General features: G+C 42.0%; 1 protein-coding gene across 1 annotated transcript in view; it reads left to right on the top strand.

Annotated features, from left to right (window-relative positions):
• Positions 1-6,467: 6,467 nt before the first annotated feature.
• frmpd3 (FERM and PDZ domain containing 3) overlaps positions 6,468-13,576 on the top strand; it is a 92,408-nt gene continuing 85,299 nt past the window's right edge. The window contains exon 1 of the mRNA XM_080901584.1: positions 6,468-6,515. The gene's annotated coding sequence lies outside the window, so the exon portion shown is untranslated. The remainder of the gene's footprint in view (positions 6,516-13,576) is intronic.

Genomic DNA, 13,576 nt, shown 5'->3' with positions numbered 1-13,576 from the left:
CGGTCTGGAGCCCGCCCTTGAGGGGGGGGGTACTGTCATGGTCCTGGGTCGGTGACCCAGCGCTTTTAGTTATCATTTTCTAGTTTATGATGATGATGATTATTATTGTTTGAGTTCTGTGTGTTATATTTGGTCTGCCTTTGAGTCTGTCTCTGTCTATGGTGTCACCCCATCTGTTTGTGAATCTGTCTGTTTAGTTCAATGTCTTGTCTGGTTCCATGTGTCTGAGTTCTGCATTTTGGGTCCACCACTCCTGCTTGCCTGCCACACAGCGACTCATGACAGTAATGCTGAAGGATAACCAATGTATAAGAGTTTTCTTCACAACTTAGAATCAAGTTTGTAATCTTATATAATCCTACTCTGCACCACCGGATTATTCTGTTTCGCTTCCAACTGCTCCTTAAATGTAGCATTAATGCAAAATGGATATTTAAGCTAAACTCGTGGGACTGTCGTAGCACATCTGGATATGTGTCAGAGACACAGACACAGCGAGGAAATGTATAGATATAAGCTCAGCTGTAATCCAGAGGTCTGCCAGGAGTGCAGGTGTGACAGGGATTTAGCATCTGTTAGTCCTCTGCCAACATCCAAAGCAGTACTAACCGTTATCCTCATGCATAATTACCCCTGCACACACTCCATGTGGCTGATTCTTCTCCACAAGATTGCCCCAGTTGCTGTCTCAGCTCACTTTTAGAGCCTGATTTAGCAGCAGATTACAAAGTTAGATTAACACCAGCAAGCGTTGGGAATTACTTTCAAAAGCAGACCCCAGATCAGCGCAGAACTGTTTCTGCTGCAGGATCAGGTCTGGATTTTCTGAAGGCTACCTAAGCTTTGCTTTGAAATTAATGGGGAGATTGTAAAGGAATATTTAACTGTTGTTATTCAGTTTCTTCCCATTGTTATAAAATGAACCTTTAGGAATTGTTATTGGTCAGGTTTTCTAATTGGATTATATATCTATCTGGCACATGGGGTTAGACGGAGGTCAGGTAAAGAGAACTGATCGTATTACCTTTATTATCTGTATAATTTGTAAATAGACAAAGAAAAAAAATTAATCTCTCTTTTCATGAGTGCCAGAGCATCAATTGCCTGGCCTCAATTTGTGTAGGAAATAGAACAAATGTGGAAGCGTGGTCTACAAATTCAACTGTTGGAGCCACATTACTATATCAAGCACAAAGTCAGTAACATGAACCTAAAGTGCAAAGACTTTTGTATTTCCTTCGTGATGGGAATTTCTACGGCTATCCAATTACTTTTTCTGGGAAATAAATAAATAAATAATGTAATACTTTTGTGAAAAGTAACAAGTAATGTACAATATAATGATTTTTTATATTGTAAAGTTTTTTGATGTTTCCATAGGCTTTAAGGGGGGAAGGTAGCAGTGGGATGCTGATTATCAAAAGCACTTGATTAATTGATCATCAGTAAGTGTGAGCAAGCGCTGTAAAAGCGGAAGTTTTGGCCACTGTGTGTTATCAAAGAACTAAAGAGGAAAGATTTCAACTTTAAACATTAGAACTGAAAGAGAGAGTACTTTGTTTTTATCATGACAAAATGCGAATCACCCAGATTTCCTTTCCTAATCTGGTTGATTCATGTATAATCCTCATCACTAAAGCATGTGTCATATTTAAAGTGTCTTGATTGTCTCATAATGTAGGAAGATATTCCTGCTGCGGAGTCGGGGCGGTCTGCCTCTCCCCACCGCAGGGAAAAGGGTAACACCACCTGGGTCTGGGTGCAGTTCCCCCCTCCAGGGGCAAGGGTACCTAGACCCGGTTCGTAGAGTACGCTTGGGGAGTGTGATCGTGTGTACAGCGTCTCTTTATGTCTGTCTCCACGTTGGTTGAGTGTGGAGTAAGTGCATATGAGAGCATGAGGGTGGGGATGGATGTTTGTGTCTGTGTGTGCCTGTATGTCTGTGTCTATATGTCAGGTTGGGTATCAGACGCCACCTCTCTGGGGACATCTCAGGCCCTCCAAGGTTTGGAGGCCTATCTCCACCCACCACCACTTCCCCTGCCAGTGGCGGACTCCCTCAGGTGTCGGTGCGTTGGTGGTTCTTTGTGTCTGGGGGTGGGCGTCCGGGTACACACCGCCTCACTCCTTGGCGGCCGCTTATCGGGGCCTGGAGCCTGGGGCTCGCTCGGGCCAATTCGGAGGTGGGGTGCCCCCGGCCTCTCGACCTGGGGCTCGGTCACTCAGGCACAGCTGGCTGCCGGCGGAGCTCACGGGCGCGTCACTGCAACTCCCCCTGGCTTCTGCTCCGCGGCTGCTGAGTGAGCCCTCATCTGGGACTCTCCTCAGCTCTTACTGGGACAGTGGCGCTGCTGCCCCTCTGTTGGTCTTCCTTGGTCTCTTGTGTTCTGGGTAGTTTTGATCTCCTCCATACCTGCTTCATACCCTGGAGGACGGGGCTGTGGCTCCCCACACTCCCTAGCAGATCGTTACATGGAGAAACCTTTGGAATGCAAGCATGCTGATCCACACAGGTATGCACACAGGTGTACACACGGGTATTCACAGACGCGGACTACAGCTTTCTTGGCTGCTGCCTCAAAGCACATTGTGCGCTGTCTATCTTGCGTGCTGCACAATATCGTTTATTATTTAGTATCTACTGATATCTACTGCTAGCTAGTTTATTGTGATGGTGCCGCTTTTTTTATTATGTTGCTCTTTGTTGTTTGCTTTCTCTTCCGTTTTTTTTCTCCATACAGGTGACCCAGGTGTTTTGTTTTTTTTGTTTGTTTTTCTTTCTTTCTTCTCCCCCTTCTCACCGTCTTTTCTCCCCTTTGGTTTTCTTTCTCTCCCTCTCTTTCTTTCATTCTCTCTCCCTGTCCTATCCCCCAGTCATGTCTGTCCCGTTTGTAGCAACTGAAAATAAAATAAATTCATAATTATAATAAAGGTCAATCAAATGGACCAATATGGCAAGGCCATGATGATCCACTTGGTAAAATAAATCCGCTTGGCATCTTTCTTGGCCTTAAGACAACAATTCTGATGGCTAAAGATGTGTGTGGAATTAACGTGCCACAGTCTTAAAGGTTTTCTAAGGCTTTCGGAGTACCGCTGTGGAAGCTTGAGGCAAATTGATTTAAACCAACCTCCAAATGATTTGAAATCAAACATTTCACTGTAAGGAAAACTCTTTTCAAGAATGTATTTGAAAATCTTCCCAGGACTGGCTTTTCTAGCAAATTCACCACAAGAGCAGATCATTTTACTCAAAAACAAACAAATAAATAAATAAATACATAAATCACCAATAAGCCTCACATTTATTCTCCAGGTAACTCTTGCCACTGTTAAAGCGTACGTGGCTGCAATCATTAACAGACTGCAAAAATTCGACCTGCAATGGAGAAATGCCAGCAAAAGGCTTTGCTGTCCAAAAAGAACATTAGTGCAAAACTACAATTTGCCAATGAACATGTAGGCCAAGACCACATCTATTGGTATAATGTGGTCTGCAGAGATGAATCGATGTTAAGAGCTGCACGGCCACAGTAACAGCAGTCACTTTGGCCCAGATGTTAGGGAATAGTGAACAATTAGTCAAAAAGGCCTGGGAAGTTTTTTTCTTACAAAAAGGGGCTTTTGAAGCCTGTAAGTCACTTCCAAAGTTTACTTGTCTGCAAATATGTGGGGAACAAAATAAAGATTAAAGGAAAGAGCTCTATCTTTGTCCCCCTGCAGTAAGGGGATTTGGTGCCTCTGTTTAGTTGCCAGGGGATTTTTCTGGCATTGTTTGGGTAAACGTCTCCCTTTAGAGCAAAGAGTCCCTGCAAATCAATACAAAGTTAGACAGACTGATCACCCTTATCCTGTGATGAAACAGTTCTTTTATGATGGGAGTGATCTCCTCCTGCATCACAATGCTTTCATCCATAGGGCACAAAGAGTCACTGAATTGATGTGATAAGGTCTTTACAGTCAACAGATCTCATCACCAAAACAAGCGAAATGATGGCTTAGTTAATGAGGGCAGACAAAAAGAGAGGAAGTGTGGGAGTCTTCCACAGACAAAAGCATAACTACAGAGGAAATAAGCGCATGCATGACTTATATAAGACCATGCATGCGCCACTCACCAGTGGCGGTCCTAGCCTGTTTGGCGCCCCGGGCGAACACTCTCTCTGCCCCCCCCCCCCCCCACACACACACACACATTATACATTAACATAAAACTGTTGTCGAAACCATACTGAATTTCGCCAGAGACACACACACACATATGAAGAGAGAGACAGTATGCATTGTATGCAAATGGCTACCAAACAGCCATCATAATTTGTCATACACTGAACAGGACAAATCAAAAATTGACAATGACTAATTAATATTAAAATCTGTAACATAATGTATTGTTTGGAGTTTAGTCTGTTACTGTTACTTTTTGGAGCAACTGTAATCCACATTATTTCCTTAGGGATTAATAAAGTATTTTGATTCTGATTGTTTCAGGATGACCTGCCATTATCCAATGACACATCTGCTTTCCTGTATCTTTTGCTCTTTTCTCCTCCTCTTCTTTTCTCTTTTTTCTAAACTGAGCACCTGATGGCTTTGAACTTTTCTTGTCCATCTTGGTTTTAATTTTACACTCCAGTATGAACACAAATCCCCCAACTCGAGGATCGCCACAACATGACCTAACAAACCTACACCTTAGTTCACAGATTCACTTTGTCTAAGGTTTATTTCTGGGATTTCGCACAACCCAGGATTCAAATCATGAATAGATAATGGGCTTGGATTTACACCATTATGAATGAAATGTGCTCTATTTGGAAGCAGCGGGTCTCCCTCCCCTTTTGATGGGTTGTGTGTGAGACTTTAAATCAGCAAACTGTAAATTATAAAATTTAAATTGTTATTGATCCCTTTACTCCTGGTCCTAAAGTGTATATTTATTTTCTTACTTATCTTATATTTATTGTTTGTTTACTTGCACTGCTGTAACTGGAGCCTCGTCATCTCGTCTCTCTATATTAAACTGGACTGTATGTAGCGGAGATGACAATACAGACAATACAGTTTACTTTGACTTCAGCACCGAGCAGGCCGCCCGTGTCGCCCGTATCAAAAACCGCTACTGTCTCTCACTGTCAATTTCAAAGGCCCTTCATCCTATCGCCAGATCTTCATTCTTCTTCATTTTATCTCCTACTGCCTCACTCTTTAATTCTTTAGGCAGTCAAAGCATAGCAGACAGCATGCTCAGAGAACAAAACACTGTGGGTGAAATTGAGCCTCAACATTTCACCTCTTGTCTGTCTTATTTTCGTTCCACTTCCTTCCCTTTCCTCTCTCTAATCAAACGGCCCACCTGCCTTTTAGTTCTTTTCGGAGGGGTGTCTCACTGCATGGGGATTTTATTTTTATTCCTCCCCTCTCTTCACCTCTCCTCTTCTCTCCAGAGTGTTGAGCTGTGATATATCATTCCCCTGGGCATTGGGGAGGCAGGTAGCCTTTTAAGGCTGTAGGTTCTTAGGGCTTGTTGATATAGTGATAGCCTGAAGAGATACTGAGCTTCTATTTAGGTGTACCTTTTTTTTATGTGCATTTATTTTAATATATATGTGCATTTACTCTGTACCTTTGTGTGTGTAGATGCCTGGTTGTAAACTTCTCAGGAAGCAATTTTATGCACACTAAAAACACACGAAAGCTACACAGAACACAAACAGGTAACCTCCTAATTTCATGTAAATATATTTGTCCTTTGTTTTCTTCCCTTTTGTTGCACGTCTCATACAGACACACACGCGTGCACGCACGCACACGTGCAGGTTCAATTGAGTCATTAACACAGCCATGCATCTCTGATTGATTGATATTAATAGACGGAGCAAGAGGACCTTTCAAATAGTCTCCTTTGCCATTGTCCCTCCCCTGTTCCCACATGCACCTCTTCCTTCTCTCTCTCTCTCTCTTCCTCTCTCACACTGCCTCAGCATCTCATCTCGGTGCCACCAGCAGCATTAACAGTGAGGCAGTAGGCAGACTCTTTTTTTTCCCCCCACACACAGCACAGACAGGAGCCGGCACTGATGCGCAAATGCACAGAAACGCACACACTCACATGCACTGGAAGCAAACAGGAACCGGACAGAGACTCCAGCTGCAGCATGTCCACTGGCTGCAGTCAGACATGTAGGAGGAGGAGGTGCTCTGCTCGCTGTTCCATGTCCGTTTCAGTCCTCTAAGCACCTCCCATCCCCCCGCGTTCGCTCCCTGGCTCTGCGGTTGCTGAGGGGCTGGCTGGAATGACCCGGGAGAGCGGGAGACACAAGGAGATGCGCTAGATGGGGCTGCCGGCTGGGAGGACTCTCTGATCCTTGCTCCCTCCTCCTCTCCATGCCGACAGAGACAGCAGAGCTCTGATCTGTCCCACAGATGTATGCCCATATAGGAGGGCATGGCTGTGTAACGCGAGGGTCTTCAACAAGCACAGCTTGAGAGGAGGACCACCACAGAGACACCAGGTAAGAGGTGCACAGCTGGGGCTACTCTGTTGGATTTCCATCTATATTGATCTACGCAGATGTGAAGGAATCGGCAATGTGTCTGAGATATAGAATATGTCATTGGTTTTTTTTTTCATCCTCATCAGTGCTCAACTGTTGGTTTGGTTATTTACTAAAGGTTTGTATCTGTTTTGTTTGTGTGTGCCTGCTGTGCTGCATGGCCATTGATTAGAAGGGAGATGGGTCTGTGGATGAGCACTGTGGCAGCATTATAATGGAATATGTCTCCTGGAGGACATGGTCTGATATCCATCTGAGGAATGTCAGTGGGAATGAAGAGGAAACAACAGAGAGGTAGCAGGAACGGGGAAGAAAAAGCAAAACAGAACAAGTGATTGAAAGTCCATGACATTTCGTATAATTTATATGACTGTCATATACTGTGGGCTTGTGCTGCTTTGGGGCTGGGAGGGGGGACCATTTTGCTTTGTTTGTTTTTTTTCTCCTACTGCTTCATTTGTAATTCATATATTCATCCCACACTCCACATTTGGACAGTTTTTCAATTACAGTCTAAACTAAAGGCTGTAATTCACAGTGTGGCAGGGTAGCTGAAAGTGCTCATGTTGAAGAAATGACGCAAAAATGCCACATAGGACTTTGAAGAAATGATGCCGACTTGCAGAGCGGGACTGGCCCCTGGGTACGAGTATGGCACAGATGAGGGTAGAAGTTTGGGTATGAACACAGGAAGAGCGATGAAACTGCAACAAACACATGTTGAAGCCGTGTGAGGTTAACACAGAGGATGCAAGTGAAACTGAACAATCACAACTATTAATACGAAAGATGAAATGGTGGTGGCATCCCCTGCAGACCAGGGAAAAGGTCAGTTTACAACCTCTGCTAATGAAGGATCTTTCCCCTGAACTCACCTCTAACACTCATTACAGGACTTTAAAATGGTTACAATGCCTTTATTTTTGTGTGTATATCAAAGACCAGGGGGCAGCAACAGCCTCAAAGTGCATTTCAAAGATTGGCTCTGGGTGAATGTGCTTATGCAGAGGTGCCTGTGGCTGACAGAGATGAGCTGTCCGGTACCGTTGCATGGAGCATACATCACTGAACGCAGGGCCATGGACCCAGGAGGAATCAACAGAAAGAAATCCATTACTTAGATGACCAGGCATCTCTGATCTCATCATTTGACTAGGCAGGCTATAGAGACAGTGGGAAGGAGCAAATAGAGAGAATGAGAGCATTGAGGGAAGCCAGTCAGATGTGGAGAGAACACTTGCTTCAACGCCATGATTAATTCTAGAGGCAGTACATTCAACATGTGCCAAGAAATATCAATATTTTCCATTATGCGGCGTGTTTAAGAATGGACGGTGGCTGATTTAAAGGTTGTTTTTAAAATCCATACTGCAACATCCATCTAAATGCCACTCAGCTCACTCAGTCTGGTTAGACTGGGGTTTGATAGAGTGGATGTCTGAGGTTGATTAGGTGTGCTTTTGCGGAAAATATATGCGTAGGTTGATTGTACGGCAGTAAACAAGAAACACTGGTGTAGACCACAGTTTATCAGGTAAATTTTACTTCAGAAAAAACATGTTTTATGAATTTATAAAACATGATTTAAAGCCACATTAAAGCCCAGTAATATTTTATATGATCTTGTTGTACATTGCGCTTTCAGATGCAGCTGCTATGTCATCTTATCTGCCAAGTTCTGCTTAGTCATTAGAGGAAGCAATACAGCCCCAAGGTTATCGACTACAGCAAATTAACAAAACTTGCGATGCAGCCATTGCCCAAGTGCACAAACTTATCAACCTCTCATAATATGGCTCATTGAGAGATCCCCAGGCCCACCACTGACAAATACACAGCCTGGACATGCTTTCAAAATCCAATCAGCTTCATGTAAGGAGAACTAGCTGTCACAGGCTGGCAGTTCTGAAGAGGCACATAAAAGCACAGTTAACAGACTTGGCACTAGATAAAACCTGCCGATTACACCAATTACAGTAGAGGGCATTTAAATGAGTGGAAACAACATGCATTATTTCAGTCTCATGAACATTTTACCCTGATAGTTGAGCACAAGTGGATAGCTCTGTTGCAAGACACGTGGGCACTCCAGAGATGCACATGAATAGGCACACTTGCACCAGCTGCTTTGATTTTAAATCTAAGCAGTGATGCCTATCTACAGTCTTGTCAGGCACAATGATTTCTGTCCAGTTTTCAAAGCTCTGCAGGACTTCAAAGCAACAATGTAGAGTGGAATTAAAGGATAAGGGTAGGGATGTTTTATATTTGTATTGCAATCAAATGTGGTTTAAAAAATGAATGACATGGTACAGCGGGTATTCCAGAGATCAAAAATATGGAGCTATTACAGTCTTGTTGAGATAAACTATCCCTGTCTTTCCTGTTATGTTGGGATGTGCCGATCACTACCACTGAATTGATTTTATTGACATCCAGCTGCAATATCAACCATCAGGGCAAGTTTAGGTCTCTAAACTCACCAAAATAGCTCTGACCAGTTGAGACATCATCGACCGAGATGCTGAGGGTATGCCATCTGTGGGTAACTTGTGGGGTCTCTGTGGACTGGACTTGTTCCAGCCTGTATCCTGCTGATGCTTCATCAGATTGGAAGTGGGGAGTCTGCAGACTAGGTGAAGGCCTTAGGCTGTTTATCATGTACAAGCCATTTCTGAGCAGTTTTTGTGCATTGCCCTGCTGGGGGTGGCTGATGCCATTGGGAATACTGTTGCCACGGGTGGTGTGCTTGATCCGCAACAATGTTGCAGGTGGGTGGTATCTATCTATCTATCTATCTATCTATCTATCTATCTATCTATCTATCTATCTATCTATCTATCTATCTATCTATCTATCTATCTATCTATCTATCTATCTATCTATCTATCTATCTATCTATCTATCTATCTATCTATCTATCTATCTATCTATCTATCTATCTATCTATCTATCTATCTATCTACAATGTTCTGTTACTGTCACCCTTGACAACCAGCTGTTCTGTTCTGGTGCTGTATCTCAGGGCCAGTTTGGCCAAGCTGGAGGCCTCAGACGCACACACGACAGAAAAACGTTAATAAACTGGCAATGTTACTGTGGTAATAAATATCTGAGTAACAACATGCATATTAATTGGTCTTTTGTGCCAGCAGATTTCTGAGAATCATGCTATTGCTTTGCAGAAGAGCAGTGCAGTGTGAAGTCATTGCTTAACTTGGCCAGGATCCCAAACTGGATTATAATATGTCTGTGTCCTTACGGTCAGCCATCCACCTCAGAACCATGCTTCTCTTAACCTGTGGACTCACTATTAACCTGCTTTCAAACCACCACAGTTTTTTATTGGTTGGGATACATTACTTCGAGTACCCGTCTAATGAGACATGAAGATTATCCAGCAAGTCCAGTTTGAGAAAAACATCCCTGGGTGTGAAGGCCTATTAGATGCCAAAACACAGAATTTTTACACCTCTGGAAAGTTGTCACAGTGATGGTGATAAAAATGTCTTCCATCAAAACACTTGGTAACTAAAGCGTAAAGCAAAATGTTGCTTTAGAAAGTCAATCATAGCCCAACAGGCAATTTGCACAAAAGTGAAAACTCTTTTGGGAGGTCTATGCTGCACAAACACTGAAGCTCCATCCACACTGGCACTGGTGATCAGAGGACCTAGAAAGTCAGTGACACTGGGTGACTTCAAGTAACTACAGGTGAAATAACCAAGACAGATACAAAGTGGGCAGATCCTTAACCTTTCCCAACTTTAGAGTGAGGACTTGAAGTGCCTATAAACAAGAATGCAGGCTATTGTTGATTGACACATTACCTGGTAGTAAATATATTAGAGGGCTATCTACAGTAGGCGTACCAGAGCTTGCAATGCCTGGAAAAGTGACCAGCTGTCAGCTTCAAAGCCATATGTGTGGAAGCAGCTTAAGAAAAAACTTTCTGTGGTAGAAGACATACTGTATTCTGTAAATAAGCTTGAGTATATCTTTGTTAAATGCATATTCATCAATGTGGGAGGAAGAAGGGCAATTTTAACCATTTGTCAGTAAAAAAAAATACACAGATTCAATGTATGCAAGTTAGAATTTATGCATTTAAACAATGCCTCCTTGTGCAAGCTGTAGTTGCAACCTACAAAACCCACTCTTGTTTTTGTTTACAATTAAGCAACATAAGTGGGCATGCAAACTGATGAGTGCATGTTTGATATGTGAAAGGTTTGAGTGGAATTTAACTCTTAACCCTGTGGTTCAACTTAACTAAGGAGGGAGTGAAAATAAACGATAGCAAGTAAAAACATTTTTAAAAAGTCTCGTACTCCAAGCTCCGAGTCACCTCTCCCGCACCCTAATGTATCCTTTAATGGGGTCATTTCAGATAGCAGAAATAAATGACGCCATTTAGTCGGAGAACTCGTTGGGTCTATAACAATAAGAAGCTTTTAGATCCCTTTTGCTGACTGTGTGAAACAGGAAATGAGCAGTTGTATATCTTGTTAAAATTGTGTTTTTTGCTGAGTCACCCATCCACCTCAACCCTCCATCCCCATGCTCTGGCTTTGCAGCTGTACAACAATGGCACCTTATTTCCTCCTTTGCTCCCGTCATAATTACCACAACCATCTCTGGGCTCAGTCACTTGAACATGACCATATGTCATTTTGTGGCACTTCTGAAATGACTAATTTCATTTTGTCGTTGTAATTCACTCTGACCTCGCCCTTCATTTTGTACATTTTGAAGCCAAACATACCGCATCACTTTTACCGTTAGCATACGGTGTGGAAAATAACATATAAAAAAATTAACATATAAACTGAAGGAATTAACTCTAACTCTGAATGCAAGAGCTTTCAAGCCAGAAATGGAGGATTCAAATCTGTAGCACTGTACCAGCAGTATGCTGAATATGCTCAGGGTCATGAATCATCATTGGAGATATGTGCAGCCTTTGAGAACATTTGCATTCTCTCAAACATAATATAATTTTGCATCCTTTACACACACATATACACATTCGCACAAGTCAAAATATAATCATCATTGGTAGGATCGTGTTGAAGATTTTTTCTTGTTGTTGCAGTTGTTGTTTTGCAGGGTACAAACATAGCCAGGGGCCATAAAGTTAATTACTTTTTTAACTGTGGCGTCACGTTCCTTTTTCTGTGACCATAGCGTGCCAAAGGCAGCATTAAAATATCCATAGCATTTCATGGTTGGGCGTCACAAATTTCCCATCTAGTCCACTCTCTGTGTCTCTGTGTCTTCCTGCAGGTTTTACAAAGAAAACAGATGACTGCAGTGTTTCTTGCAGGTTTGCTTTTTCAGAGGTTTTCATTTTTTAGCGGGCAGAAAAACAAGGATTTTAAGTTTGCTACATTTGTTTACTATAAAAAACTCGATTCTGCAAGTGAGGTCACTTTTAGAAAATTAGCCATGTTGTGAGCAGAGGGAAGGTGGCGATATGGCCACTGAGGAACAGAGATGGGCAGTTACTGAAATCCGATTACTTTTTTCAAGTAAGGGATTACTATTGCAAAAACGGTGATTAGATTACTGTTACTTTCCCGTAGGAACGCTGCGTTACTGCGATTTTTTTTACGAGAATGTCTCATGACAGTGACGTAAGCGAGTGCGACGTTCGTGACAACAGCTGTGTGCAGATCAACAATGGATAATATATCGAGTGCAGGAGAGAGTATGAGCGTGCAGCGTTTAAAGTGTGGAAGTACTGACCTTACTTTGAGTTTGATTCCATAAAAAGTGACAAAAACATTAGTGTCTGTTGTGCGTGGGAAGAAAACTTCTTTTTACAGCGAAAAAAAACCCTAAACTTCCGAGCTACAACGTAATGGGAAATTCACAGAGAAACTCGTGGATTCTTCAACTGACCGCTGCGGCACACCTGCACCAGGGCAAACCCCCGCCTACCCTACTCCTGCTTTAAAGGTGAAAATAGACAAACAGGACCGCTAGTCTTTGATGTTATTTATTTTCTGCTGTGTTTTACTTGCATCTATTTGAAAGACTGAGTGTAAACACAAAAAAATATTTTATTTTATGTGCTGGAATGTGCAGAAAATTTAAATGTTAAACAAATTTCTTCCAGTCAGAAAATGTTGCATATAATTACATTTTTGCTTGATGCATAAAGTTAAAAGATTAAAACTAATAAAACAAGTTTTAAAAAGAGACTTTTCCATTTGATTACATTTTGTATGATGGATTATGGAGAAAAAGTAGAATTGGGCTGAAAGATCTATCGCTTTATCACCTATTCAGGTTGTAAATCGTGTTTTTAAAAAGTAACTAAGTAACTAAGTAATTAATTACTTTTGAAAATAAGTAATCAGTAAAGTAATGGGATTACTTTTTGGCGAAGTAATCAGTAATTAGTTGCTGATTACTTTTTTCAATTAACTTGACCAACACTGCTGAGGAATGAGCGGATCATTGAGGGAGCCTAAACTGAAGAGCCATCAGGGCCTTTTTTTATCATCATCTACAGTCCATGCCACATGTGTAGAAAACAGAAGTATTTACTCAATATTTCAAAAGGATTTAATGGATTTTACTGATGCTGTCCCTGCGTCTCTCTTTCAACCCCATCTCCCACCTCTCCCACTTCTCAGGTCCTGTTGTGTTGTTCCTTTCTATTCATGAAATCTTGTTTATACTTGCGTCTACACTGTCGAAATACTAGAAAACACGTGGAACAACAATGTTGATTATGCAAGCTTCAAATGGCTGCAGTTTTACATTTTTTAATTTGTAAAAGAGCTGATCTGCACAAGCAAAGGTTGAAACATTTTCATGAATATTCTTAAGTAAGTAAAACAAAAAATCTAACTATTATCTAAACCTTTACTGTAAGCACTAAAACTGTCATAATGCATGTTTTCACAGTCACTGAAATGTGTATTATACACAGTGCTGTGCAAAAAGTCTTCAACCACCCCTCATTTCTTTACATCTTGCTCAGTAGGAGCCATGCTTTTTTCTCATTT

The sequence above is a fragment of the Rhamphochromis sp. 'chilingali' genome (assembly GCF_963969265.1).
Source record: "Rhamphochromis sp. 'chilingali' genome assembly, chromosome: 13".
Lineage (NCBI taxonomy): Eukaryota > Metazoa > Chordata > Actinopteri > Cichliformes > Cichlidae > Rhamphochromis > Rhamphochromis sp. 'chilingali'.
The sequence above is the reverse complement of the archived record's forward strand: the minus strand, read 5'-3'. Positions and strand labels throughout refer to the sequence as shown.